We start from the raw sequence: 27,613 nt of genomic DNA, 5'->3' as shown, positions 1-27,613 counted from the left end.
AACCAGCCTTGCATCCCAGGGATGAAGTCCACTGGATCATGGTGGATAAGCTTTCCGAAGTGCTGCTGGATTTGGTTTGCCAGTTTTTTATTGAGGATTTTTGCATCGATGTTCATCAAGGATATTGGTCTAAAAGTCTCTTTTTTTGTTGTATCTCTGCCAGGCTTTGGTATGAGGATGATGTTGACTTCATAAAATGAGTTAGGGAGGATTTTTCTCTTTTTTCTATTGATTGGAATAATTTCAGAAGGAATGGTACCAGCTCCTCCTTGTACCTCTGGTAGAATTTGGCTGTGAATCTGTCTGGTCCTGGACTTTTTTTGGTTGGTAGGCTATTAATTATTGCCTCAATTTCAGAGCTTGTTATTGGTCTATTTAGGGATTCAACTTCTTCCTGGTTTATTCTTTGGAGGGTGTATGTGTCCAGGAATTTATCCATTTCTTCTAGATTTTCTAGTTTGTGTAGAAGTGTTTATAGTATTCTCTGATGGTAGTTTGTAGAAACTAAAATTATTTCACTAATTTCTAATCATGCTTGCACCTTCTCCTTTCCCCAACTCAACTTATCCAAAAGCATTTTTATATTTGTCTCCCTATGCCTAATTTTGTTATTAACAAAAATATAATAAGAATTATTATCATAATCATCAGAATAGCTAACAGTAATTGAAGACAGTACAACCAAGGCATTTTGCTTTTCACTAGGAAAGTGACATTCAGAAAAGTAAAGTGTCTTCTTCAATGACATAGAAATAGTAACTAGTAGATCTGCAATTTGAGCTCAGCTCTGTAATACTCCAGAGTACTTGGTTAAGTGTAGGACATTGCGTTCTGATTGTTACCTGTGAGGTGCTATTGCCTTCAGTAAACCAGTGGGATAGCATTCCACAAAATATGACCTATACCCAAGGGTAGAGTCCTTAATATGTTAGATAACAAAGATTTGGAGGATTTTTTTTTAAATCATGAAAACATATATTAATTAACTTCTGGAGTGGTCCATTTAATGAAAAATATTTAAGCAGACATTGCTTATAGGCAAAATTTAAGAAAGTGGTTCTTATAGATTTGAGAGGGTCAGGAGTCCCTGATCTCGAATAATGAAGAGAAACTTCACGAAGACAGACAATCTTCAAATCATGTGGCTCAGACTTTGGGTCTACTTCTTGAAACTACACTATACAGAAAGACTAGGTACTCAGGACAGACAACAGAGCAGATGTGTAATAGGTTCATCTTGGCTCCCAATCCAGGGAAATGAGCCAGTCTCCTGTTCCAGCTCAATCTCCTGGGTGGTCTCAAAAGGTAGAACAAAACAGTACAGTTTCCTGGTCCAATCTAGAAGTCCCTAACATGCAAGAGAAGGGAGTGTTTGGCATATTCACAGTAAACACTGCACTCTTATGTTATTTTATTGTTACTCTCAAAGATTTCAAAGGGCTTAATTTCTCATTAAAATTGTGCATGTAAAATGAGTGGTACAATTAATGAGAGTATTGCTACTCTTAGTGAAAGAGCAAGAGTTTCTCTTCCAAACACATCTTCTGAAATGAACATATGGCCTACTATATGCCAGCCACTATTATTGATTTGTTTTCTCATTTAGTGACTCTTTCAACCTCTGAAGTAGATAATATTTTCCCCATATTATAGGATAGAAAACTAGGGTTCAGATACCATGTGGCTTTCCCCAAAGACCATATAGCTTGAAGGTGAGAAAGCTAAAATTCTTATCTAACTCATCCTGAATCTCTTAATGCAGCCTTCTATCCGCCTCTCATAGGCAAGCATTGCCTTTTGTGCCTATTCTCATCTCATTCATTCTAGTCATTGAGCATTTGCAGCCCTTCCACTGCTTTCCTTATGTGCCTTACTTCTGGCTTTCTGGGGATCAGTATATCATCCCTGTAATCGTTTGCCTTGCTGGCTATGATTGTATGTTAAGAAAACCACAGAGACAATTAAAAATCCAAGTCAAGACACCGGTAATGTTTTAGGGAATCTTTCCACCCATCATAACAGTAAAGATTTTTCTGTGATGTGCTGTAAGAAAAATTTCTGTTCTCCTGAAACTGTTCATCTAAAACATGTTTCCACATGTATCTCACAGAACTGAGAAATAATTATTTTGGTCTTATTCAATGATTCTATAAAGAACTTCAAAACTATTACATATTGTCTTTTGATAGTAAAAAAAAAACTCTATAATTGAATATGCATTGGGAGTTAAGTGAAACATGTTATTGTTTTATGAAGACTAGCCAAGAATTACATCATGCTGCCTGTTTCTACATATGAGTCCAATTTTATGTGAAACTATTTAGAGACTATGGCCCATCTGCTTCTGAAGGTTTTCTACCAAGTTGCCAGATTAATAGTGTAGAAACCAGAATCATTTTTATGCAGATACTGATGAATTTACAATCATTATAACCCTTGCCTGACAATTTGTAGCTGTTCTTGTATGTTTTATGAAAAGCAATGTTTTAAAGACTTTTCGTGACCATCACAGGAAATGGTTCAGCAGAAACCACACAATAAACTAGTTTCTAGTATGATTCTGGAAATCATCTATTATTTTCTTTCAGTTCACTAATAAAAGACATACAATTATATACCATTTTGTTTTTCAAAATTACTTTCACATTCATCTTCCTACTTTCTCTTCTATATTGTATCACTTTGCAATCCCTGTTTAAAGGTTGAGGAATGAGAGTCACAGAAAAGTTAAGCAACTTACCTAATGTCATGTAATTGTGTGGTGGCAGAGAAACGATGAGTGCCCAGGTGTTTTTTATTTCCAGCTCTTACATCATTTCACAAAGTGACTTCTGTGGAATACTAGCATCCTGATAAATGTGAATAGGCATCCTGGTAAAATGTATGTTTCAAAGTCACTGCATAATTACCTCTAGACTTTCACAAGTCATAAGATATTGAAAGGTCACTAAAGTCCTATAATTTAAAAATGTTTAACATAGAGTTTTATCAGTGTATTTGTCCATGAATATCTTGCAAACTCACTAGTATTGCAAAGTAAATAGTTTAGAATATGCTGCACTAAGGTATACATATAAATTTTACTTGGTCTCAGGACTGAATGTAATTCAAGAACATTGACTATGCCCTATAAATTTTATTTCTCACAAGGTCTGGAAAATGCTAGAGCTAAGAGTAGGAACTTAATAAGGATTTATTGTCTGAGTGAAAAATCTATGATATGGGTATTCATAAGTAGAGGTTTAGATGTATAGATGTCACTCTATTGTAACCACAAACCAGTTTTTTGAATCCAAGAGTGAGGGAAAGAAAGAGACTATCAAAGATCTCTACAAGCTAGAAAAATATATGTTTAATGCATTGCAAATATATATAAATATTAAGAAAGAATGCAGTAACATGGAGAAATCAAATAAATTAATAAATATACATTGAGCATGTATTGAGTACTTACTATCTTCCAGGTACTAAAATGTCCTCTCATTTAATCTACCTTCCCCTTATAATACAGATAACATTGTCATTCAAAATTCAAATCACTCAACAAATATATATCTTAAGTATCTGAAATGTGCTTATTGACTTCTCCTTCAAGGTTTAGTTTAAAAGCCAGGTATATGTTGGTGATTAATAAATATGTAGTGAATGAATTAATATATACACAATCACTGTTCTCATTGGCTCATATGTTAGTATTATACTAAGTGGTAGACCTCAGATGCAAACCCTGATCAAACCAAGGCTCTTTCCACTGGACCTCAGCCTTAGTGAGTTATAAGTCTATGCTTCCTGTCCTCATTTTCTAACAGCTGGCAATGTGAACTTGGTTATGTATGTAAGTTTTTCTGACTGTAAATGGTTGTAATGGTTTTAAATAGAACAGTGGACCAATTTGTTCAGGCACTAAAGTTTCGAAGGTTCTGCTTTGTGGCCACCCTGCCCCTACCTTTGTGCTGCTTTTATTGGTCAATGTACAGCCATCCTAGTTGTTAAATATTTTAACTATCACCCTAGGTGAGGGAAAACGGCACTGGAAAAAAAAATAGACCTAAAATGTTTTCTCTTAAAATTCTAAATTCAAGAGCCAAGGATCCATATCTCCTTAATTGCTAAACAAATTTATTTAGGAAGATGCCTTGAAGACAGACACATATAATAACAATTTGAATCAATCTCTAGAGAGCCCAGTAAAGTAGTTTAAAAGCAAATCACATACCCCTAGTGCCACTCTACTACACAAATTACTCCTCCTCCAGGCCCAAGTCATCCCAAGAAGGTAACAGCACTTGGCAAGATAGTAGAGTTAATATGAACTCAGAGAATTTAAGCTTTTACATTTAAAGATCAATGTCAGGCTAAATATCATACTGAGATCATTTGGAGCTCAAAATGAAGTGATGATTTTGGCTCTGAGATTTGAAAAAAAAGTCCCAAAATTTCAACAATGTTTTGAAATGTCACAGTCGTCTTGTTTCAGTTATCCAGTCAATAAATTTAACTAGATGTTCAGGCACCAAAGAATCAGAAACATTTGTTGCTATTCCCAAAATACAGAGCTGTACTCACAGGTGTGCTATGTCAGTTAGGACCTTTTCAACTAAATCAAAGCCCCATGTTCCCTTTGGCCATTCATCATTGACCATTCACAGAGGTAACCCGTGAAGACTGCACAGCTGTTGTGAAGTAACACTTGATTTCTGCCAAGATCTCAGGAGGACTGAATTACTGTGAGTTATGATTTCCCCAGAACTGGTAGAACTATTTCTTCTACAACCAGGCTCATATATCTCAATAACAGCTTTTCTGCCAGGGAAAGTACAGGTAAACTTTGATATCGGAACATTCCTTGTAGTTTGATTTGGCAAAAAGTGACTCATATTCTTCCATCACTTTATTGTATAATTTTAAAATAATTTCCCATTGAAGGAGAGCCATTTGTCCTTTAAATATGCACACACAATAACCTATTGCTATTACTCTTGAAAGTCTAGCCAGTAAAACTTATGACTTCAATCATGACGTTCCATTTCTTTTAAGAGAGAAGCTTGAATAGCATGTTCATGCCTACTTCTAACTTAGGTCAAAATATTTGCTAGGGCAAGGCTTTGTTTCTTTTCATTTCTGAGGTCTGGTCCCACAAGCGATAACAGTGAATTGTGCATGTCTTTCCACTCACATCACATGATTTGCTTGTTTTAATTGCTTATCTAAATGCTGGTTTATCCTGCAGGTTTCAGTTTGAATCATTTCTTTCATGAAGCCTTCTCTGATTTAGGCCAGCCTTGATTGGTCTTTTCTACCTTTGCAGCAATTAAGAGTTATTAGTACCCAAGTGCACTAGGAAAGTTGATATCATGATATGACATCTGGCCCTGCACCATTTAGTCACACTGCTGTGTAACATGGCACAGTGGGAACTATGATTATTTCTGCAAGTTTCTACTGCACTGAGATGGCTAGTAATAACTTAATTATGCATGGAAGTGAACCATATAAATATATTCTGATAAACCATATAAATATATCCTGATAAAAATAAAACAAATGCATCCCCAATCAATTTCCCACTAATTGAATCCCCAAAATACCCATAGCCACTCCAGCATCACCAGACAAAAATGTGAGTGAGAATGGAAAAAGACAATAATCTTAAGCAGTGATGCTTAAAAATATTTTACTATGTCAACTTTATTAAGCAAGAAGCCCTGAGGCTTAGGGCCATTAGATTCACAGCCACATCATCTCTGGTCCTACCTATACTCTGTTCTCCCTGCCACATAGATGCTTCATTCTACTCACAAAAGCTTTCATCCCTACGCCTCTTTCCAAGCCCACTTTCCAATCCAACCTTGTCCTCCTCTAAATTTCCTGAACCTTCTCCCTGCATATTACTCTTCTCAACAGATTTTTTTTTTTAATTCAGAATCTCAAGTTGCCACATCAAGTCCACTGAGTTAGTATTTTTTAAACAAGATCTTTAGAAGCATTTCATAAACCTTTGAGTTTAGGAAGCGTGTCCTAGAAGACATCCCTTTCCTACCTGCTTTCCATGGAACTGGAGGGATCACTCCTTTTACTCTAAATGAATTTTTTACCTTTTTCTAACTCAATACTCAACCAAACCTAGGTTCTTCCCTTGCCCCATGACAACACGCAAATTACCACCCTTTCACATAGCCAAGTCTCTAGGACCAAGGAATGAAGGACTGACCTTCTTTCCCATCCCTGTTCCCTCTTTGGGACATCAAATCAGTTATACTATCAGAGACTAAGCAAGCAGTTTGGTTCAGCCTTGGAAGACTGCCATAACTATCAAGTGTTTCCACAGATACATTTGAACATTTAAGGGTCCAGCACAGATATCATATTTCTTCTCTTACACTGTATCTCACTATTGTCCACACTTTGATGATCTGTAAAATTATCAACCTCCTGTTCTTACTCAACCTATGCCACGTAAGTATTCCTTAATTATTTCAAGCAATGTTCTTGTCTCCCCAATTAATTTTATGTGTCCTGAAGGCAAGGATCACACCAGTGACGTTTCTGTTTCAAGCAACGTTCTTGTCTCCCCAATTAATTTTATGTGTTCTGAAGGCAGGGATCACACCAGTGATGTTTCTGGGTCTCATAGAGGCTAGAACAGTACTTGACACATTGTGGCTTCCACTTAAGTCTTCTGCCTTAATTAGGATATGTTTAAATATTTCTTTGATCACTGAAGAACTTTCAGAGCCTCAGAATGCAGGTATTTTTTGTTTACTCGTTTTTGTTTTTGTTTTTGTTTTGAGACAGAGGCATTCTTTGTCACCCAGGCTGGAGTGCAGTGGTGCCATATTGGCTCACTGCAACCTTGACCTCCTGAGCCCATATGATCCTTCCACCTCAGCCACCGGGCCCATCTAATTAAAAAAAAAAATTAAGAGACAGGGTCTCGCCATGTTACCCAGGCTGGTCTTGATCTCCTGGGATCCAGGCAATCCTCCCACCTCGGTGTCACAAAGTGCTAGGATTACAGGCATGAGCCACAACACCTAGCCACCACTTTGAACAATTATATTCTTACTGAATATAATAGAGAACCAAATGATTTATTATCATCAGCATCATCAAATATGCATTTCTCGCGATGATGTGTCTCATACATTTTTAGTGGAAAGAAGGGATCTTCCTGTCATTGTAATAACAGTTTTACATTGCATTTTAATACAGAACATTTAGGTAATAAAAACAGCATGGAATCTGATGTACTGTTTTCAAGTCCCTGTACAGTCCTTACTAGCTCTGTAATTTGAATATAGCTGCCAACTCTCAATCATCCTGTTTCCTTGTGTGAAATAACCTCATGGGGTTATTACAGATTTAATGAGACAAAGCAAAATCTTAATATTATTTTTTTCTCATTCCGTTATTCTACATTATAATCTCTGTTATGAAAATTTAAATTATTCTTATAAATACTAGTTTCAGAATTGACACAAAAAAAGTCTCAAGTTTGAAATTAGGCCATGATTATATAGCGACTTGTACTTTCAATCCTACAAGAAAATCATGGAAATGGGCAAGTTGTGCAATGATTCTGACTCTGAAAAATTAAAATTCTTTTAAAAAATAATCATTGTATGTAAGCCTTTATTCATTCCTTGAAAAAAAGAGGTCTGTTGCTTGAGGTTCAGAATGATGATGAGGCAATGTTTATTTTCAATTAACCTTAGGCTTCTGGACTTAATGAAGAAAGTTTATCGAAAACTGTATGTAAGAGTTTTAGAAGCTGGACAGTGGAAACAAAAACAGAAAAAGGAAGGAAGGGAGGGAAGACAGAAGGAAGAACCAAAGAGACGCAGGTATGAGTGATGAGGCTTGATTTATGTAACTTTTGTTTTATAGTATAAATGAAAATAACCTAGATGGCAAACTATTTAATTATTTGAGCGGAACTTATGAATGAAAGATATGTTTTAGAGCTATGTGACGGAGGGACATTTTAATTTGAACTTTTTAGTGGCAAAAGTAGTGTATAAACTAATGTTAGTATATACGCTACAAACGTGCTTAGTATGGAATATTTTTTAATGTAATTTTAAAAATGAAAGTCTTTTTTTTTTTTACAGTGAAGGCAAATAACACTAATTATTTTTATGGGTACAAGTGAATGATTTATTTATTACATTGACATACTTAACTATTAGCATTTTGGGGAAGCTGGATTTTCTATAAGCTTATTTTGAAAAACATGGTTTATTAAATTTTATAATAAAGTTATTAATAAAAACATAGTTGAGTTTTTATAAACACTAAATGTGTATATTTGTTATGGTTTTAAATGTTAAAGAAAAAACTTTGAAAATTAATATTGTGATAATATACATGCTTTGTGGTTGCTATTAAATTTAAGACCAAGAACAATGCCTAGAATTGTTAAATTCAAGAAAATTGAAATTTCAAGTACCCTCTCAGACTACAGTGGAATAAAACTGGAAATTAACTCCAAAGGAGTCCTCAAAACTACAGAAATAAATGAAAATTAAATAATCTATTCTTAAGTGATCAGTGAGTCTATAATAAAATCAAGATAGAAATTTAAAAATTATTTGTGCTGAACAATAATAGTGGCAAAACTTATCAAAACCTCTGGGATATAGCAAAGGTGGTGCTAAGAGGGAAGTTCACAGTGTTAAATGCCTACAACAAAAAGTCTGAAAGAGTGCAAAGAGACAATCTAAGGTCACGCCTCAAGGAACTGGAGAAACAAGAACAAAACAAACTGAAACACAGCAGAAGACAAAACATAACAAAGATTAAAGTACAACTAAATGAAATTGAAACAAAAAACATAAAAGATAAATGAAACAAAAAGCTGGCTCTTGAAAAGATCAACAAAATTGGTAGACCATTAGTGTGATGAACCAAGAAAAGAAACAGTTCCAAAAGCAAACAGTTCCAGCTTAATTTTTTATACTTAAAATATTGCACATTTTCTGTATATAAGTCATTCAAATTAGTATCTACATAAATTCAGTCAAATCCAACCATAAATTCAAGTTGTTATAGTATATAATCCTATAAAATAAATAAAAATATTACTTTGCTTTTATAACAAAACCCAAAACTCTGTTTCAATTTGCAAATTCAGCAGTTAAGCAAAAATTCTTAATTCCCAAAGTTAAAAAAAGACAAAATAATTACAAATGCCTTAATGTCACATATTTTTCTCTTAAAGTTATAAAATAAAGTCTCCTTCTTTCCTAAATACTTTATTATATTTCACTTGTAAACCTAATTTTCTGTGTCAAAGTATAATTCTCATGCTAAAGCTCTAGCTGAAAAAGTAAAAAAATAAAAGCTGTCTTTATTTTTCAGACATTCAAAGTGACAAACATTTGTCACTTTAACAAAATAATAAGAAAACAAAATTTAAAATTCAGGCTAAGTAAAATACTGTTTCAATAAGCATGTACCTAAAATAACCCAAAATTAGTAGTCAATGTAGGCATCTAAAAAATCTCAGTTCCCAACAGTGAAAGTATCCGAAGTGGCTAGTGCACCTTAAAAAATATCTAGCATACTAAATAAATAATGTATGTAAAAACCAAAAGCTAAGTAAGCCTTGCCTTTACACTACTCTGTACCTACAAAAATAAGGCCAGCACTTTTAAAACTAATAAGCCTTCATTTATCAGTATCATACAAAGTATTCCCCAACTAAACTTTACTTCCACTGGTTCAGTAGTTACTTATTTCTACCTAAGCACTCACCTTCCAATTTTACCCAAGTATTTATATCATCGATCATAGAGAATGTGCCATGTGCTCCTGAATAGAATGTATACTCTGCAGTTGTTGGGTAGAATGTTCTGTAAATATTTGTTAAGTCCATTTGTTCTAGGATATACTTTAAGTCCATTGTTTCTTTTTTGACTTTCTGTCTTCATGACCTGTCATGTGCTCCCAGTGGAGTATTGACACCCCCACTATTATTGTGTTGCCATCAATCTCATTTCTTAGGTCTAGTAGTAATTATTTTATAAATTTGGGAGTTCCAGTGTTAGGTGCATATATATTTAGAATTGTCATATTTTCCTGTTGGACTAATTTTTTAAATCATTATATTATGCCCCTCTTTGTCTTTTTTAACTGTTGTTGCTTTAAAGTGTTTTGCCTAATATAAGAATAGCTACTTCTGGTTGCTTTTGGTTTCTATTTGTGTGGAATATCTTTTTCCACCCCTTTACCTTAAGTTTGTATGAGTTCTTACGTGTTAGGTGAGTCTCTTGAAGACAGCAGATACTTGGTTGGTGGATTTTTATGCATTCTGCCATTCTGTATCTTTTAAGTGGAGCATTTAGGCTGTAAAATCCCATCTCTACTGAAAATGCAAAAATTAGCTGGGTGAGGTGGCAGGTGCCTGTAATCTCAGCTATTTGGGAGGCTGAGGCAGGAGATTAATTTGAACCCAGGAGGCAGAGGTTGCAGTGAGCCAAGATTGTGCCATTGCACTCCAGCCTGGGTAACAAGAGCAAAACTCTGTCTAAAAAAAAATACATTCAATGTTAGTATTGAGATGCGAGGTACTGTTCTATTCATCATGCTAGATGTAGTGGCAAATTCTCTCAGCATTTGTTTTTTTTCTGAAGAAGGGTTTTTTTCTGAAGAAGTGTTATTAGTTTTGCTGGCTACAAAATTCTCAGCTGGCAATTTTTGTTGTTGTTTAAGGAGGCCAAAGATGGGACCCCAATCCCTTCTGGCTTGTAGGGTTTTGGCTGAGAAATCTGCTATTAATCTGACAGGTTTTTCACATATAGGTTACCTGATGCTTTTATCTCACAGCTTGTATGACTCTTTCCTTCATCTTGAATTTAGATGGTCTGATGACTATGGGTCTTCTTAACAATCTTTTTGTGATGAATTTTGTTAGGAGTCATTTGAGCTTCAGAGAGACATAAGCTCAATTAGAAATGAGATGGGAGCTGTTACAATTGATATTACAGAAATACAAAAGGTTATTCCAGGCTACTATGAACACCTACATGCACACAAACTAGAACATCTAGAAGAGATGGATAAATTCCTAGAAATATACAACCCTCTTAGATTAAACCAGGAAGAAATAGAAACTCTGAACATATCAGTAACAAGTAGTAAGATTGAAACAGTAATTTTGAAAATTGCCAACAAAATAAAGTCCAGGACAAGACAGATTCACAGCTGAATTCTCAGACATGCAAAAAAGAGTTGGTACCAATTTCACTGAAACTAGTCCAAAATAAAGAGTGAACCCTTCCCAAATCATTCCATGTCACCAGTCATTAGGGTGGTATAAGTCACCCCAATACCAAAAACAGGAAAGGACATAACAACAACAACAACAACAAAAAACTACAGACCAGTATCTCTCATGAACATAGATGTGGAAATCCTCAACAAAATACTAGCTAACTGAATCCAACAGCATATCAGAAAGATAATCCACCATGATCAAGTGAATTTTATACCAGGGATGCAGGGATGGTATCACATATGCAAGTCAATAAATGTGATACATCGCATAAGCAGAATTTTAAAAAAAATTTACAATCATCTCAATAGAAGTAGAGAAAGCATTTGGCAAAATCCAGTATCCCTTTATGATTAAAACCCTCAGTCTTAGACTGTATTAGTCCATTTTCATCACTATAAAGTATATCTGAGATTGAGTATTTTATTTAAATAAAAGTTTAATTGTCTCATGATTCTGCAGACTGTACTGGAAGCATAGTGGCAGCAATTGCTTCTGGTGAGAGTCCCAGGAAGATTGCAGTCATGGCAGAAAGCAAAGGGGAGCCGTGAATCAAATGGTGAAAGAGAGAGCAAGAGAGGGAAAATGGGGAGGTCACTTTGAAACAACCAGATCTCATGTTAACTAACTGAGAGAAAACTCACTTATCACCAAAAGGCCGGTGCTAAACTATTCATGTGGAATTCAATCCCATGATCCAATTACCTCCCACAAAGTCCCTCCTCCTACACTGAGAATCACATTTCACCATGACATTTGGAGGGTACAAACATCCAAACTATATCATTCCACCTCTGGCCTTCTCATGCCCTTCTCAAATTTCAAAATAGAATTATGTCTTTGCAATAGTTTCTCAAAGTCAATAGCGCCTCAGCATTAACTCAAAAGTCTGAAGTCTCAAGTATCATCTGGAAATGAGTTTCTTTCTTTCTTTATTATTATTGTTATTATTATTATTATTATTATACTTTAAGTTCTAGGGTACATGTGCATAATGTGCAGGTTTATTACCTATGTATACTTGTGCCATGTTGGCGTGCTGCACCCATCGACTCGTCAGCACCCATCAACTCATCATTTACATCAGGTGTAACTCCCAATGCAATCCTTCCCCCCTCCCCACTCCCCATCATAGGCCCCGGTGTGTGATGTTCCCCTTCCCGAGTCCAAGTGATGTCATTGTTCACTTCCCACCTATGAGTGAGAACATGCGGTGTTTGGAGTTTCTTTCTTCCACCCATGAGCCTGTGTAACCCAAAAAAGGTATTTACTTTCAAGCTGAAATGGTGGTACAGGCATTGAGTAAACATTCCCATTCCAAAAAGGAGAAATTGACCTAAAGGAAGGGCCAATAGGCCCCACACAAGTTTGAAATCCAAAAGGGTCATCATTAAATCTTAGATCTCCAAACTAATCTGTCTTGACACAATTTTCCACATCCCAGTATGAGGAGTAGGCTCCAAAAGCCTCATGGCTTTGCAGTGTGGTACAGGCTACTGTCACTGGTTGGAGTTAAATGCTTATGGCTTTTCTAGGGAGAGAATACAAGCTGCCAGTGAATCTACCCTTTTATATTCTGAAGGATGGTGGCCTCCTTCCCACAGCTTCCCTAGGCAGTATCCTGACAGGGAATCTGTATGGGGGTTCCAATCCCACATTACCCTGAGCCTTTGCCCTGGTAGAGCTTCTCTGTTGGGACTCTACCCCTGTGGCAGGCTTCTACCTAGGCTTTTCCATTCCACTTCTGAAATCCAGATGGAAGCTGCTAAGCCTTCTTCACACTCATATTGTGAGCATCTACAGACTCAACACTACATGGAAACCACCAAGGCTTATGGGCTGCACCCTCCAGAGTTGTGGCCCAAGTTGGACCTGGGACTATTTGAGCTGAGGCTGAAGCCCGAGTGGCTGGAATACAGGGAGTACTGTCCTGGGCACGTGGCTTGGCCAACAAATCATTTTTCTCTTCCTCTTAGGCCTCTGGGCAAGAAATGGAAGGGGCTGCCATGAAGTCTCTGAAATGCCTTTGAGTATTTTTCCCTCATTGTCTTGGATTTTAGCACTTGACTCCCTTTTAGTCATGCTATACTCCTTAGCAAGTGGTTGCTCCACAGCCCATTTGAATTTCTCTATTGCTTTTTGTTATTGTGGCATGGAAAGGTTGCAAATTTTCCAAACTTTTACACTCTGCTTCCCTTTAAGTATAAGTTTTAAGTCATTCATTCGCTCCTGCATCTGAGCATAGACTGGTAGAAGCAGGCAGATCATATTTTGAATACTTTGGAAATTCCTTCCACAAGTCATTCTAAATAATTACTCTTAATTTCAAACTTCCACAGATCTCTAGGATATGGACACAATGCAGCCAAGCTCTTTGCAAAGGCATAAGACACATGACCTTTTATCTAGCTTCTAATAAGTTTCTTATTTCCATCTAAGACCTCATCAGCCTAGACTTCACTGAACTTATCACTATCAACATTTTGGTCACAATTTTTTAACCAGTCTCTAAGAAATTCCAAACTTCCCTCATCTTCCTGTCTTCCTTTAAGCCCTTCAGACTCTTCCAATGTCTTCTTATTACTTGTATCAAAGCCACTTCCACATCTTCGAGTATCTTTATAGCAATGCCCCCTCCTCAGTACCAATTTTCTGTATTCATCTATTTTGTGTCACTGTAAAGAAATCGTTGAGAATAAGTAATTTATTTTTTAAAAAGTTTAATTGGCTTATGGTACTGTAGACTGTACAGAAAGCATAGTGCTGGCATCTGCTTCTGGTGAGTGTCTCAGGAAATTTACAATCATAATGGAAGGCAAATGAGAGCCAGCATATCACAAGGCAAGTGAAGGAGTAAGAGGGAGAAGAGGAAGGTCCCAGACTCTTTTAAACAACTAGATCTCACATAAACTAACTGAGCTAGAACTCACCTATCACCAAGGGGATAGTGCTAAACCTCTATGTGGGATCTGACCCCATGATCCAATTACTTCCCACCAGGCTCCTGTTCCAACATTGAGAATCACATTTCAACAGGATATTTAGAGAGAACGAACATCCAACCATATCATGGACAACAGTGCAACAAAAATACAAACCAATATCAAGAAGATCAATTAAAACCATACAGTAACATGGAAGTTAAACAACCTGGTCCTGAATGCCTTTTCAGTAAAAAAGAAAAAAATAAATTAAGACAGAAATTTAAAGGGTTCTGGAAAACTAATGAAAACAGAGATACAACCTAGTAAAATTTTGTGACACAGCTAAATCAGTGTTAAGAATAATTTTAGCACTAAATGCCTACATCAAAAAATTAGAAAGATCATGCATTAACAACCTATGTTGCTCCTCAAGGAACTAGAAAAAAAGCAAACCAACCCCAAAGCTAACAGAAGAAAAGGAATATCTAAAATCAAACCTGACATAAACAAAATTGAGACACTAAAATCCATATAATAATTAATGCAACCAAAAGACAATTTTGATTATTCAAAAGATTAAACAAGATTGACAGACTGCTAGCTAGATTAATGAAGAAAAAAAGAAAGAAGATCCAAATAATTACAACCAGAAATGACAAAAGCAGCCTTAAAACTAACCCAACAGAAATACAAAAAATCATCAGACACTATTACAAACACCTATTGCACACAAACTAGAAAACTAGAAGAAATGGGTAAACTCCTGGAAATACAAAGCCTCTGAAGAATGAACTAGGAAGAAATTAAAAGCCCAAACAGACTAATAATGAGTTCCAATAATAAAAGGCCTACAACACAAATAAGATCTTAGGCCAGATGGATTCACAGCTGAATTCTACCAGATGAACAAAGAAGAGCTAATACCAATCCTACTGAAATTATTCTAAGAAATCCAGGAGTAGGGACTTCTCCCTAACTCGATCTATGAAGCTAGCACCATTGTGATGCCAAATCCTGGCAGAGACACCATGACAAAAGAAAACTTTAGGCCACTATTCCTGATCAACATAGACACAAACATCCTAGTGGGACTCTGTGTGGCATTTGGCCCCTGCCCTGAGATCTGTGGAGCTTTGAACTTGAGAGAGGTGATTTAGCATATCTGGTGGAAGAAATTTCCAAGCAGCAAAGCATTCAAGAGGTGACTTGGGTGCTCCTAAAACCATTCAGTTTTATACATTCACAAAGGTATGGTTTGGAATTGGAACTTATATTTAAAAGAGAAACAGAGCATAAATTTTCTGAGGTTCAATTCAAGCTTGTGCAGAAATTTGCATAAGTAATGAGGAGCCAAATGTTAATCACCAAGACAATGGGGAAAATGTCTCTGGGGCATTTCTGAGGTCTTCATGGTATCCCCTCCCATCATAGCCCTGAAGGCCTGGAAGGAAGGAATGGTTTCGTGGGCCAGACCCAGGTCTTTGCTGCTTTGCACAGTCTCAGGACTTGGTGCCCTGCATCCCAGCCATAGTTGAAATGGGCCATCATGCAGCTCAGGCCATTGTTTCAGAAGGCACCTCATCGAGCTGTGATAAGAGGACCACCATCCTCCAGACCCTAGAATGGCAGATCCACCAAGAGCTTGCACCGTGCACCTGGAAATGCTGTAGGCACTCAACACTAGCCCATTAAAATATCTGAGAGTCGGGGTCATACCCAGCAAAGCCACAGGGATGGAGCTACCCAAGGCCATGGGAACCCACCTTTTGCATCAGTGTGACCCAGATGTGAGGCATGGAGTCGAAGGAGATCATTTCAGAGCTTTAAGATATGACTGCTCTGCTGGATTTTTGATTTGCATAGGGCCTATAGACCCTTTGTTTGGCCAAGTTTGCCCATTTGAAATGAATGTATTTGGGGGGTGTTCCAAGATGGCAAAATTGGAACAGCTCTAGTCTGCAGCTCCCAGTGTGATTGATGCAGAAGATGGGTGATTTCTGCATTTCCAACTAGGGTACCTGGTTCATCTTGTTGGGACTGGTTGGACATTGGGTGCAGCCCATGGAGGGCAAGCTGAAGCAGGGCAGGATGCCGCCTCACCCAGGAAGTGCAAGGGGTTGGGGGATTTCCCTTTCCTAGCCAAGGGAAGCCATGACAGAGTACCTGGAAAAACAGGTGCTCCCACACAAATATTGCACTTTTCCCAAGGTCTTAGCAACTGGCAGACAAGATGATTCTCCCATGCCCACAGAGCCTTGCTCACTGCTAGCACAGCAGTCTAAGATCGATCCACAAGGTGGCAGCCTGACTGGGGAAGGGTCATCCGCCATTGCTGAGGCTTGAGTAGGTAAACAAAGCAGCCAGCAAGCTCAAAGTGGACGGAGCTCACTGCAACTCAACAAAGCCTACTGCCTCTAGACTGTGGGCAGGGCATAGCTATACAAAAGGCAGCAGACAACTTCTGCAGACCTAAACGTCCCTGTCTGACAGCTCTGAAGAGAGCAGTGGTTCTCCCAGCATGGCGTTTGAGCTCTGAGAACGGACAGACTGACTCCTCAAGTAGATCTCTGACCCCTGTGTAGCCTAACTGGGAGACACTTCTCAGTAGGGGCTGACAGACACCACATATGGGCAGCTGCCCCTCTGGGATGAAGCTTCCAGAGGAAGGATCAGGCAGCAATATTTACTGTTCAGCAATAGTTGCTGTTCTGCAGCCTCCACTGGTGATACCCAGCCAAACAGGGTCTGGAGTGGAACTCCAGCAAACTCCAACAGACCTGCAGCTGAGGGACCTGACTGTTAGAAGGAAAACTAACAAACAGAAAGGAATAGCATCAACATCAACAAAAAAAAACATCTACACCAAACCCCATCTGCAGGTCACCAACATCAAAGACCAAAGGTAGATAAAACCACAAAGATGGGGAGAAACCAGAGGAGAAAAGCTGAAAAATCTAAAAATCAAAGCACCTCTTCTCCTCCAAAGGATTGCAGCTCCTTGCCAGCAATGGAACAAAGCTGGACAGAGAATGACTTTGATGAGTTGACAGAAGTAGGCTTCAGAAGGACGATAATAACAAACTTCTCCAAGCTAAAGGAGGATGTTTGAACCCATCACAAGGAAGCTAAACACCTTGAAAAAAGATAAGATGAATGGCTAACTAGAGTAAACAGTGTAGAGAAGACCTTATGACCTGATGGAGCTGAAAACTATGGCATGACAACTTAGTGATGCATGTACTAGCTTCAATAGCCAATTCCATCAAGTGGAAGAAAGGGTATCAGAGATTGAATATCAAATTAATGAAATAAAGGGAGAAGACAAAGTTACAAAAAAAAAAAAAGAGTAAAAGAAATGAACAAAGCCTCCAAGAAATATGTGACTATGTGAAAAGACCAATTCTACATTTGATTGGAGTATCTGAAAGTGATGGGGAGAATGGAACCAAGTCGGAAAACACTCTTCAGGATATTATCCAGGAGAACTTCTCCAACCTAGCAAGGAAGGCCAACATTCAAATTCAGGAAATACAGAGAACACCACAAAGATACTCCTTGAGAAGAGCAACCCCAAGACACATAATTGTCAGATCCACCAAGGTTGAAACAAAGGAAAAAGTGTTAACAGCAGCCAGAGAGAAAGATCGAGTTACCCACAAAGGGAAGCCCATCAGACTAACAGCAGACCTCTCGGCAGAAACCTTGCAAGCCAGAAGAGAGAGAGGACCGATATTCAACACCCTTAAAGAAAAGAATTTTCAACCCAGAATTTCATATCCAGCCAAACTAGGCTTCATAAGTGAAGGAGAAATAAAATCCTTTACAGACAAGCAAATGCTGGGAGATTTTCTCATCACCAGGCCTGCCTTACAAGAGCTCCTGAAGGAAGCACTAAACATGGAAAGAAACAACTGATACCAGCCCCTGCAAAAGCATGCCAAATTGTAAATACCATCGATACTATGAAGCAGCTACATCAATTAATGGGCAAAATAACCAGTGAACATCATAATGACAGGATTAGATTCACACATAAAAATATTAACATTAAATGTAATTGGGCTTAATGCCCCAATTAAAAGACAAAGACTGGCAAATTGGATGAAGAGTCAAGAACCACCAGTGTGCTGTATTCAGGAGATCAATCTCATGTGCAAAGACGCACATAGGCTCAAAATAAAGGGAGGGAGGAAGATCTACAAAGAAAATGGAAAGCAAAAAAAAAATCAGGGGTTGCAATCCTAGTCTCTGATTAAACAAACTTTAAAACAACAAAGATCAAAAGAGACAAAGAAAGCCACTACATAATGGTAAAGGAATCAATTCAACAAGAAGAGCTAACTATCCTAAATATATATACACCCAATACAGGAGCACCCAGATTCATAAAGCAAGTCCTTAGAGACCTACAAAGTGACTTAGACTCCCACACAATAATAATGGGAGACTTTAACACCCCACTGTCAATATTAAACAGATCAATAAGACAGACGGTTAACTAGGATATCCAGGACCTGAACTTGGCTCTGCAACAAGCAGACCTAATATACATCCACAGAACTCTACACCCCAAATCCACAGAATATACATTCTTCTCAGCACCACATTGCACTTATTCTAAAATTGACCACATAATTGGAAGTAAAGCACTCCTTAGCAAGTATAAAAGAACAGAAATCACAACTAACTGTCTCTCAGACCACAGTGCAATCAAATTAGAACTCAAGATTTAGAAACTCAAAACCACACAACTACATGGAAACTGAACAACTTGCTCCTGAATGACAACTGGGTAAATAACGAAATGAAGGCAGAAATAAAGATGTTCTTTGAAACCAATGAGAACAAAGACACAATATATCAGAATCTCCGGGACACATTTAAAGCAGTGTGTACAGGGAAATTTATAGCACTAAATATCCACAAGAGAAAGGAGGAAAGATCTAAAATTGACACCCTAATGTCACAATTAAAAGAACCAGAGAGGCAAGAGCAAAGAAATTCAAAATCTAGCAGAAGGTAAGAACTAACTAAGATCAGAGGAGAACTGAAAGAGATAGAGAGACAAAAAACCTTTCAAAAAATCAATGGATCCAGGAGCTGGTTTTTAAAAAGATTAACAAAGTTGATAGAATGCTAGTAAGGCTAATAAAGAAGAAAAGAGAGAAGAATCTAATAGATGCAATAAAAAATGATAAAGGGGATAACACCATCAATCCCACAGAAATACAAACTACCGTCAGAGAATACTATACACACCTCTACGTAAATAAACTAGAAAATCTAGAAGAATGGATAAGTTCCTGGACACACACACCCTCCCAAGACTAAACCAGGAAGAAGTTGAATCTCTGAATAGACCAATAATGGGCTCTGAAATTGAGGCAATAATTAATAGCCTACCAACCAAAGAGAGTCCAGGACCAGACAGAGTCACAGCCAAATTCTACCAGACGTACAAGGAGGAGCTGGTACCATTCTTTCTGAAAATATTCCAATCAATAGAAAAAGAGGGAATCCTCCCTAACTCATTTTATGAGGCCAACATCATCCTGATACCAAAGCCTGGCAGAGACACACACAAAAAAATAGAGAATTTTAGACCAATATCCCTGATGAACATCGATGTAAAAATCCTCAAGAAAATAGTGGCAAACTGAATCCAGCAGCACATCGAAAAGCTTATCCACCAATATCAAGTCAGCTTCATCCCTGGGATGCAAGGCTGGTTCAGCATGCACAAATCCATCACATAATAAATGTAATCCATCACATAAACACAACCAATGACCAAAACCACATGATTATCTCAATAAATGCAGAAAAGTCCTTCCGCAAAATTCAACAGCCCTTCATGCTAAAAACTCTCAATAAAATAGATATTGATGGAAAGTATCTCAAAATAATAAGAGCTATTTATGACACACCCACAGTCAATATCATACTGAATGGGCAAAAACTGGAAACATTCCCTTTGAAAACTGGCACAAGACAAGGATGCCCTCTATCACCACTCCTATTCAACATAGTTTTGGAAGTACTGGCCAGGGCAATCAGTCAAGAGAAAGAAATAAAGGGTATTCAATTAGGAAATGAAGAAGTCAAATTTCCCTGTTTGCAGATGACATGATTGTATATTTAGAAAATCCCGTTGTGTCTGCCCCAAAATCTCCTTAAACTGAAAAGCAACTTCAGCAAAGTCTCAGGATACAAAATCAATGTGCAAAAATCACAAGTATTCCTATCAATCATTAACAGACAAACAGCCAAATCATCAGTGAACTCCCATTCACAACTGCTACAAAGAGAATAAAATACCTAGGAATCCAACTTACAAGGGATGTGAAGGACCTCTTCAAGGAGAATGACAAACCACTACTCAACAAAATAAAACAGGACACAAATAAATGGAAGAATATTCCATGCTGATGGATAGGAAGAATCAATATTGTGAAAATGGACATATTGCCCAAAGTAATTTATAGATTCAATGCTGTCCCCATCAAGCTACCAACGACTTTCTTCACAGAATTGGAAAAAAACTACTTTAAAGTTCATATGGAACCAAAAAAGAGCCCACACAGCCAAGACAATCCTAAGCCAAAAGAGCAAAGCTGGAGGCATCACGCTACCTGACTTCAAACTATACTACAAGGCTACAGTAACCAAAACAGCATGGTACTGGTACCAAAACAGAGATCTAGACCAACGGAACAGAACAGAGGTCTCAGAAATAGCACCAAACATCTATAACCATCTGATCTTTGACCAACCTGACAACAACAAGAAATGGGGAAAGGATCCCCTATTTAATAAATGGTGCTGGCAAAACTGACTAGCCATATGTAGAAAGCTTAAACTGGATCCCTTTTTTACACCTTATACAAAAATTAATTCAAGATGGATTAAAGACTTAAATGTTACAACTAAAACCATAAAAACCCTAGAAGAAAACCTAGGCAATACCATTCAGGACATAGGCATGAGCAAGGACTTCATGACTACAACACAAAAAGCAATGGCAACAGAAGCCAAAATAGACAAAAGGGATCTAATTAACCTAAAGAGCTTCTGCATGGAGAAAGAAACTATCATCAGAGTGAATAGGCAACCTACAGAATGAGAGAAAATTTTTGCAATATACCCATCTGACAAAGAACTAATATCCAGAATCTACAAAGGACTCAAACAAATTTACAAGGAAAAAACAAACAACCCCATCAAAAAGTGGTCAAAGGATATGAACAGACACCCCTGAAAAGAAGACATCTATGCGGCCAACAGACACAGGAAAAAATGTTCATCATCACTGGTCATCAGAGAAATGCAAATCAAAACCACAATGAGATACCATCTCACACCAGTTAGAATGGCAGTCATTAAAAAGTCATGAAACAACAGTTGCTGGAGAGGATGTGGAGAAATAGGAACGCTTTTGCGCTGTTGGTGGGAGTGTAAATTAGTTCAACCATTGTGGAACGTAGTGTAGTGATTCCTCAAGGATCTAGAACTAGAATTACCATTTGACCCAGCAATCCCATTACTGGGTATATACCCAAAGGATTATAAATCATGCTACTATAAAGACACATGCACACGTATGTTTATTGCAACATTATTCACAATAGCAAAGACTTGGAACCAACCCAAATGTCCATCAATGACAGACTGGATTAAGAAAATGTGGCACATATACACCATGTAATACTAGGCAGCCATAAAAAAAGATGAGTTCATGTCCTTTGCAGGGACATGGATGAAGCTGGAAACCATCATTCTCAGCAAACTATCACAAGGATAGAAAACCAAACACCGCATATTCTCACTCGTAAGTGGGAACTGAACAATGAGATCACTTGGACACAGGGCGGGGAACATCACACACCAGGGCCTGTTGTGGGGTAGGGGGCTGGGGGAGGGTTAACACTAGGAGAAATATCTAATGTTAATGACAAGTTGATGGGTGCAGCAAACCAACATGACATATGAATACCTATGTGTCAAACCTGCACATTGTGCACATGTACCCTAGAGCTTAAAATATAATAATAATTAACAAAACAAATTGGTACATTTATCCAATATCTGTACTCTCACTGTATCTAGGAAGTAACTAACTTGTTTTTTATTTTACAGGCTCATAGGTGGAAGGGACTTCCCTTGTCTCAGATGAGACTTTGGACTGTGGAATTTTGAGTTAATGGTGAAATGAGTTAAGATATTGGGGGACTGTTGGGAAGGGATGATTGGTTTTGAAATGTGAGGATGTGAGTTTGGGAGGATCCAGGGGTAGAATAATATGGTTTGGCTGTGTCCCCACCCAAATCTCACCTTGAATCATAGTTCTCATAATGCCCACATGTCATGGGAGGGACCCAGTGGGAAGTAATTGAATCATATGGGCAAGTTTTTCCCATACTGTTCTTATGGTAGTGAATAAGCGTCACGAGATCTGATGGTTTTATAAAGGACAATTCTCCTGCACATGCTGTCTTGCCTGCTGCCCTGTGAGATGTGCCTTTGCTCCTCATTCACCTTCTACCATGATTGTGAGGCCTCCCCAGCCACGTGGAAATGTGAGTTATTAAACCTAATTTTCTTTATAAATTATCCAGTCTCAGGTATGTCTTTTTTTTTCTTTTAAGTTCTAGGGTACATGTGCACAATGTGCAGGTTTGACACATAGGTATACATATGTCATGTTGGTTTGCTGCACCCATTAACTCGTCATTTACATTAGGCATATCTCCTAATGCTATACCTCCTCCCTCCCCCCACCCCACGACAGGCCCTGGTGTGTGATGTTCCCCTTCCTGTGTCCAAGTGTTCTCATTGTTCAATTCCCAGCTATGAGTGAGAAGATGTGGTGTTTGGTTTTTTGTCCTTGCAATAGTTTGCAACTATGCAGTCAGGTATGTCTTTATTAGCAGCATGAGAATGGACAAAAACACCCTGTTTGTGGATGACATGATACTATATCCAGAAAACCCCATAGTCTCTGCCCCAAAGCTTTTTGATTTTGCAAACAACGTCAGCAAAGTTTCAAGATACAAAATAAATGTACAAAATTCAGAAGCATTTCTATACACCGATAACATCCAAGCTCAGGGCCAAATCAAGAATGCAATCCTATTTATAATAGCCACAAAAACATTAAAATAACTGGGAATACAAGGAGGTGAAAAATCTCTACAACAAGAGTTACAAAACACTGCTCAAAGAAACAAGAGACAACACAAACAACAGGAAAAACATCCGTGCTCATAGATAGGAGGAATCAATATTGTTAAAATGGCCATGTTGCCCAAAGTAATATACAGATTCAATGCTGTTTCTATCAAACTACCAATGATATTCTTCACAGAGTTAGAAATAGCTATTCTAAAATTTATTTGGAATCAAAAATGGATCTGAATCACCAAACCAATCCTAAGCAGAAAGAACAAAGCTGGAGTCGTCACACTACCAATAGGCAAATCACAAAATCACAAAAATGAATAATAAACATATTAAAATTTTCAATCTCATTAAACAAGCAAATGCAAAGTACATTATAAGATGTCACTTTCTTCCATAAAATTGGCAAAGATGTTTTTGTTAAGTTAAATTTATTGAGATATAATTTATATATTCATCTTTTTCACCAAAGCATCTAGTCATATGATCACATCACAATTAAGATGTGTAGAATATTGTGATTACCATGAAAATTTCCCTTGTACCACTCTGTAGTCTACCCCCTCCTCCCATGACTTCTAGCCCCTTGCAATCACCAATCTTTATTCTCTCGATATGTAGTTTTGTGTTTTACAAAATGTTATATCAAAAGAATAATACAGTATGTAGCCTTTTCAGTCTGGCTTTTATCCTTAGCATAATGCTTTTTCTTTGTAATTTCAACCTCTATTTTAGATGTGGGTGATACATGTTCATGTTTGTTACATGGGAATATTGCATGATGCTAAGGTTTGGGGTACAGATCTCTTTACCCTGAGCACAGTACCCAACATGTAGTTTTACAACCCTTGCTCCCTCCCTGCCTCCTCCTTCTAGTCATCTGCAGGACCTATTGTTCCCATGTCTATATCCATATGTGCTCAGTATTCAACTTCCACTTATAGTAAGTGAGAAACCACAATATTCAGTTTCCTGTTCCTACATTAATTAACTGAGTAATATGGCCTCCTACTGTATCCATGTTCCTGCAAAGGACATGATTTCATTCTTTCTTATGGTTGCATAGTATTCTCTGGTGTATATATGTACTACATTTTCTTTATTCAATATACCATTGATTCTATGTGACAAAGATTTTTTAAAATCTTACTATCTTTAAAGATTAGATACAGTGTAAATTTCTTGGGTGACAAGTCCACTAAAGTCTCAGAATTTGCCACTATATAATTCATTTATGTAACAAAGAAACACTTGTACCCAAAAAGCTATTGAAATAAAAATTTAAAAAACTAAACTAAAATAAAATCTCAATATCTGCTCTTATTAAGGAGTTAAGGGACTATAAATTCTTGTTCTTCTAGTGGAAGAAGAAATTAATATTTTTCTAAGATCAATTTTGAAATATGTATACAAGTTTTGATTATTTGAGAGATTTATCTGAAGGCAATAATTGTCAATGAACACAAAGTTTTGCCACAATAAAGCAACATTGATTTTTTAAAATGCAAAAATTGGATACAGCTTCAAAATTGCTTCTAACATGAGACTAATCAAATAAATCTGGGTTCTAAAATGGAAAACTAGGTGTATTAGCCCATTTTCACACTGCTGATAAAGACATACCCAAGACGAGGCAACTTACAAAAGAAAGAGGTTTATTGGACTTACAGTAGGTTGGGGAGGCCTCACAATCATGGTGGAAGGTGAAAGCCACGTCTCACATGGCAGCAGACAAGGGAAGGGAGCTTGTGTAGGGAAACTCCTGTTTTTAAAACCATCAGATCTTGTGAGACTTATTCACTATCACAAAAACAGCATGGGAAAGACCCACCCCCATGATTCAATTACCTCCCACCAGGTCCCTCTCACAACACGTGGGAATTCCAGATGAGATCTGGGTGAGGACACAGCCAAACCATGCTACTAGACAATCATTTAAAAATGACATTGTGTAAATAGGCATAGAATGGTATATTTTTTAGGGCAGTAAATCTACTCCATATGAAACTACATTGGTGGTACATGTCACAAAGATTTTTCCAAACCCAAAGAATATACAGTACAAAGAGTGAACCCTAATGTAAGCTATGGACTTTGAGTGTAGGTTCATCAATTTTAACAAATTACAACCTCTACCCTACTGGTGGGGGATGTTGATAATGGAGGAAGATACCTGATATAGTCTGGATATTTTTTCTTGCCCAAACCTCTTGTTGAAATGTAATCCCAGTGCTGAAGGTGGGGCCTGATGGGACATATTTGGATCATGGGGACAGATCCCTCATGGCTTGTTTCTGTCTTCACAGTAGTGAGTTCTCATGAGATCTGGTCATTTAAAAGTGTGTGGCATCTCCCCACTTTTCTCCTGCTCTAGCCATGTGACACTCCTCCTCCTTCACCTTCTTTTATGACTGTAAGCTTCCTGAGGCCTCCTCAGAAGCCAAGCAGCTGTCAGCACCATGTTTTCTGTATAAAATGCAGAGCTGTGAGCCTACTAAACCTCTCTTCTTTGTAAGTTACCCAGTATGAGGTATTTCTTTATAGCAATGCAAGAACAGCCTAACACAGAAAATTGGTACCACAAGTGAGGTATTGCTATAAAGATACCTAAAAATGTGGAAGCAACTTTGGAACTGGGTAACAGGCAGAGATTGTAAGAGTTTGAAGGGTTCAGAAGAAGATAGGAAGATGAAAGAAAGTTTGGAACTTCTTAGAGACGGGTTAATGGTTGTTACCAAACACCAACAGTGATTTGGACAGTGAAGTCCAGGCTGATGAGGTCTCAGATGGAAATGAGGAACTTATGGGGGAGCAAAGGTCATGTGTGTTATACCTTAGCAAAGTGCTTGGCTGCATTTGTTCATTCCCTAGAGATCTGTAGAAGTTTTAACTTCCATGATGATTTAGGGCATCTGGCAGAATAAACTTCTAAACAGCAAGGTGTTGAAGATGTGGCCTGGCTGATTACAACAGCCAATGCTCAGATGCAGGAGCAAGAAACTGACTTAAAGTTGGAAGCTGTATTTAAAAGAAAAGCAGAATTTACATGTTTGGAAAATCTGTGGCCTGGCCATGTGAAAGAGAAAGAAAAAGTTTTTTTGGAAGAGGAATTTTTTGGAAGTGGGCTGTGGAGCAACCACTTGTAAGAGATATTTGCATAACTAAAAGGGAGCAAAGTGAAGACACTGGGTAAAAGACCTCAAAGGCATTTCACAGTACTTTACAGCAACCCCTCCCATCATAGACCCAGAAGCCTGTGGGGAATGATTTCAGGTCCAGGCCCAATGCTCTGATGTCCTGCACAGCCTTGGGACACTGCTCCCCACATCCCAACCATTCTGGCTTCACCTTTGGCTCAAGGTGGCCAGATACAGCTTGCACCACTGCTCCAGAGGGTACAAGTTGTAAGCCTTAGTGGCTTCCCTGTGGTGTTAAGTCTGTGGCCATGCAGAGTGCAAGAGTGGAGATTGCTCTAGTCTCCAACTAGATTTCAGACACTGTATGAGAAAGCCTGAGTGCCACTGCAGAATCCTGCCACAGGGGCAGAGACCCCACAGAGAACCTCTACTAGGTCAGTGCCAAAAATGAAAGTGTGGGGTTGGAACCCTCACAGAGTCCCCACTCGGGCACTGCCTGGTTGAGCTGTGAAAAGGGTGTCACCTTCCTTTAGACCTGAGAATGATAGAGCTACTGGCAGGGTGTACCTTGTGTCTCAAAAAGTCATAGGCATTAAAAAACCTGACAGCATCCTAAGGACCTGAACCTTGCAAAGCCACAGAGGTAGAGCTACCCAAGGCCTTAGGAGCCCAGTCCTTACACCAGTGTGCCCTGGATGTGGGACCTGCAATCAAAACAGATGTAGGGGCTTTAAGATTTAATGATGGTCCTACCAAGTTTCAAACTTGCATGGGGCCTGTAGCCACTTTCTACTAGCCAATTTCTCCCTTTTGGAATGGGAATGCTTACCCAGTGCCTACATCCCCATTGTATCTTGGAAGTTAATTACTTGTTTTTAATTTTAGAGGCTCATAGGTAGAAGGGATTTGGCTTGTATGAAATGAGACTTTGCACTTTTGAATTAATGCTAGAATGAGTTAAGACTTTCGGGGACTATAAGGAAGGCATGATTGTAGTTTGCAATGTGAGAAGGACATCAGATTTTGGAGGGGTAAGTGGTAGAATATAGTTTGGAGATTTGTCTCACCCAAATATCATGTTGAAATGTAATCTCCAATGC

At 38.0% G+C, this 27,613-nt stretch overlaps 2 long non-coding RNA genes across 10 annotated transcripts in view; one reads left to right on the top strand and one right to left on the bottom strand.

The window, feature by feature from the left end:
- Positions 1-27,613, bottom strand: part of LOC105463294 (uncharacterized) — a 444,863-nt gene that overhangs the window by 94,647 nt on the left and 322,603 nt on the right. The window lies entirely within an intron of this gene.
- Positions 1-27,613, top strand: part of LOC105463290 (uncharacterized) — a 226,903-nt gene that overhangs the window by 132,602 nt on the left and 66,688 nt on the right. For 8 of the 9 annotated variants that reach the window (XR_011610748.1, XR_011610751.1, XR_011610746.1 and 5 more), the window contains exon 3: positions 7,716-7,844. The exons of the other annotated variant lie outside the window; for it this stretch is intronic. This is a non-coding gene — a long non-coding RNA (uncharacterized lncRNA). The remainder of the gene's footprint in view (positions 1-7,715; positions 7,845-27,613) is intronic. 9 annotated transcript variants of the gene reach the window in all.

Source organism: Macaca nemestrina, chromosome 12 (assembly GCF_043159975.1).
Source record: "Macaca nemestrina isolate mMacNem1 chromosome 12, mMacNem.hap1, whole genome shotgun sequence".
NCBI lineage: Eukaryota > Metazoa > Chordata > Mammalia > Primates > Cercopithecidae > Macaca > Macaca nemestrina.
This window is presented reverse-complemented; position numbering and strand designations above follow the sequence as displayed.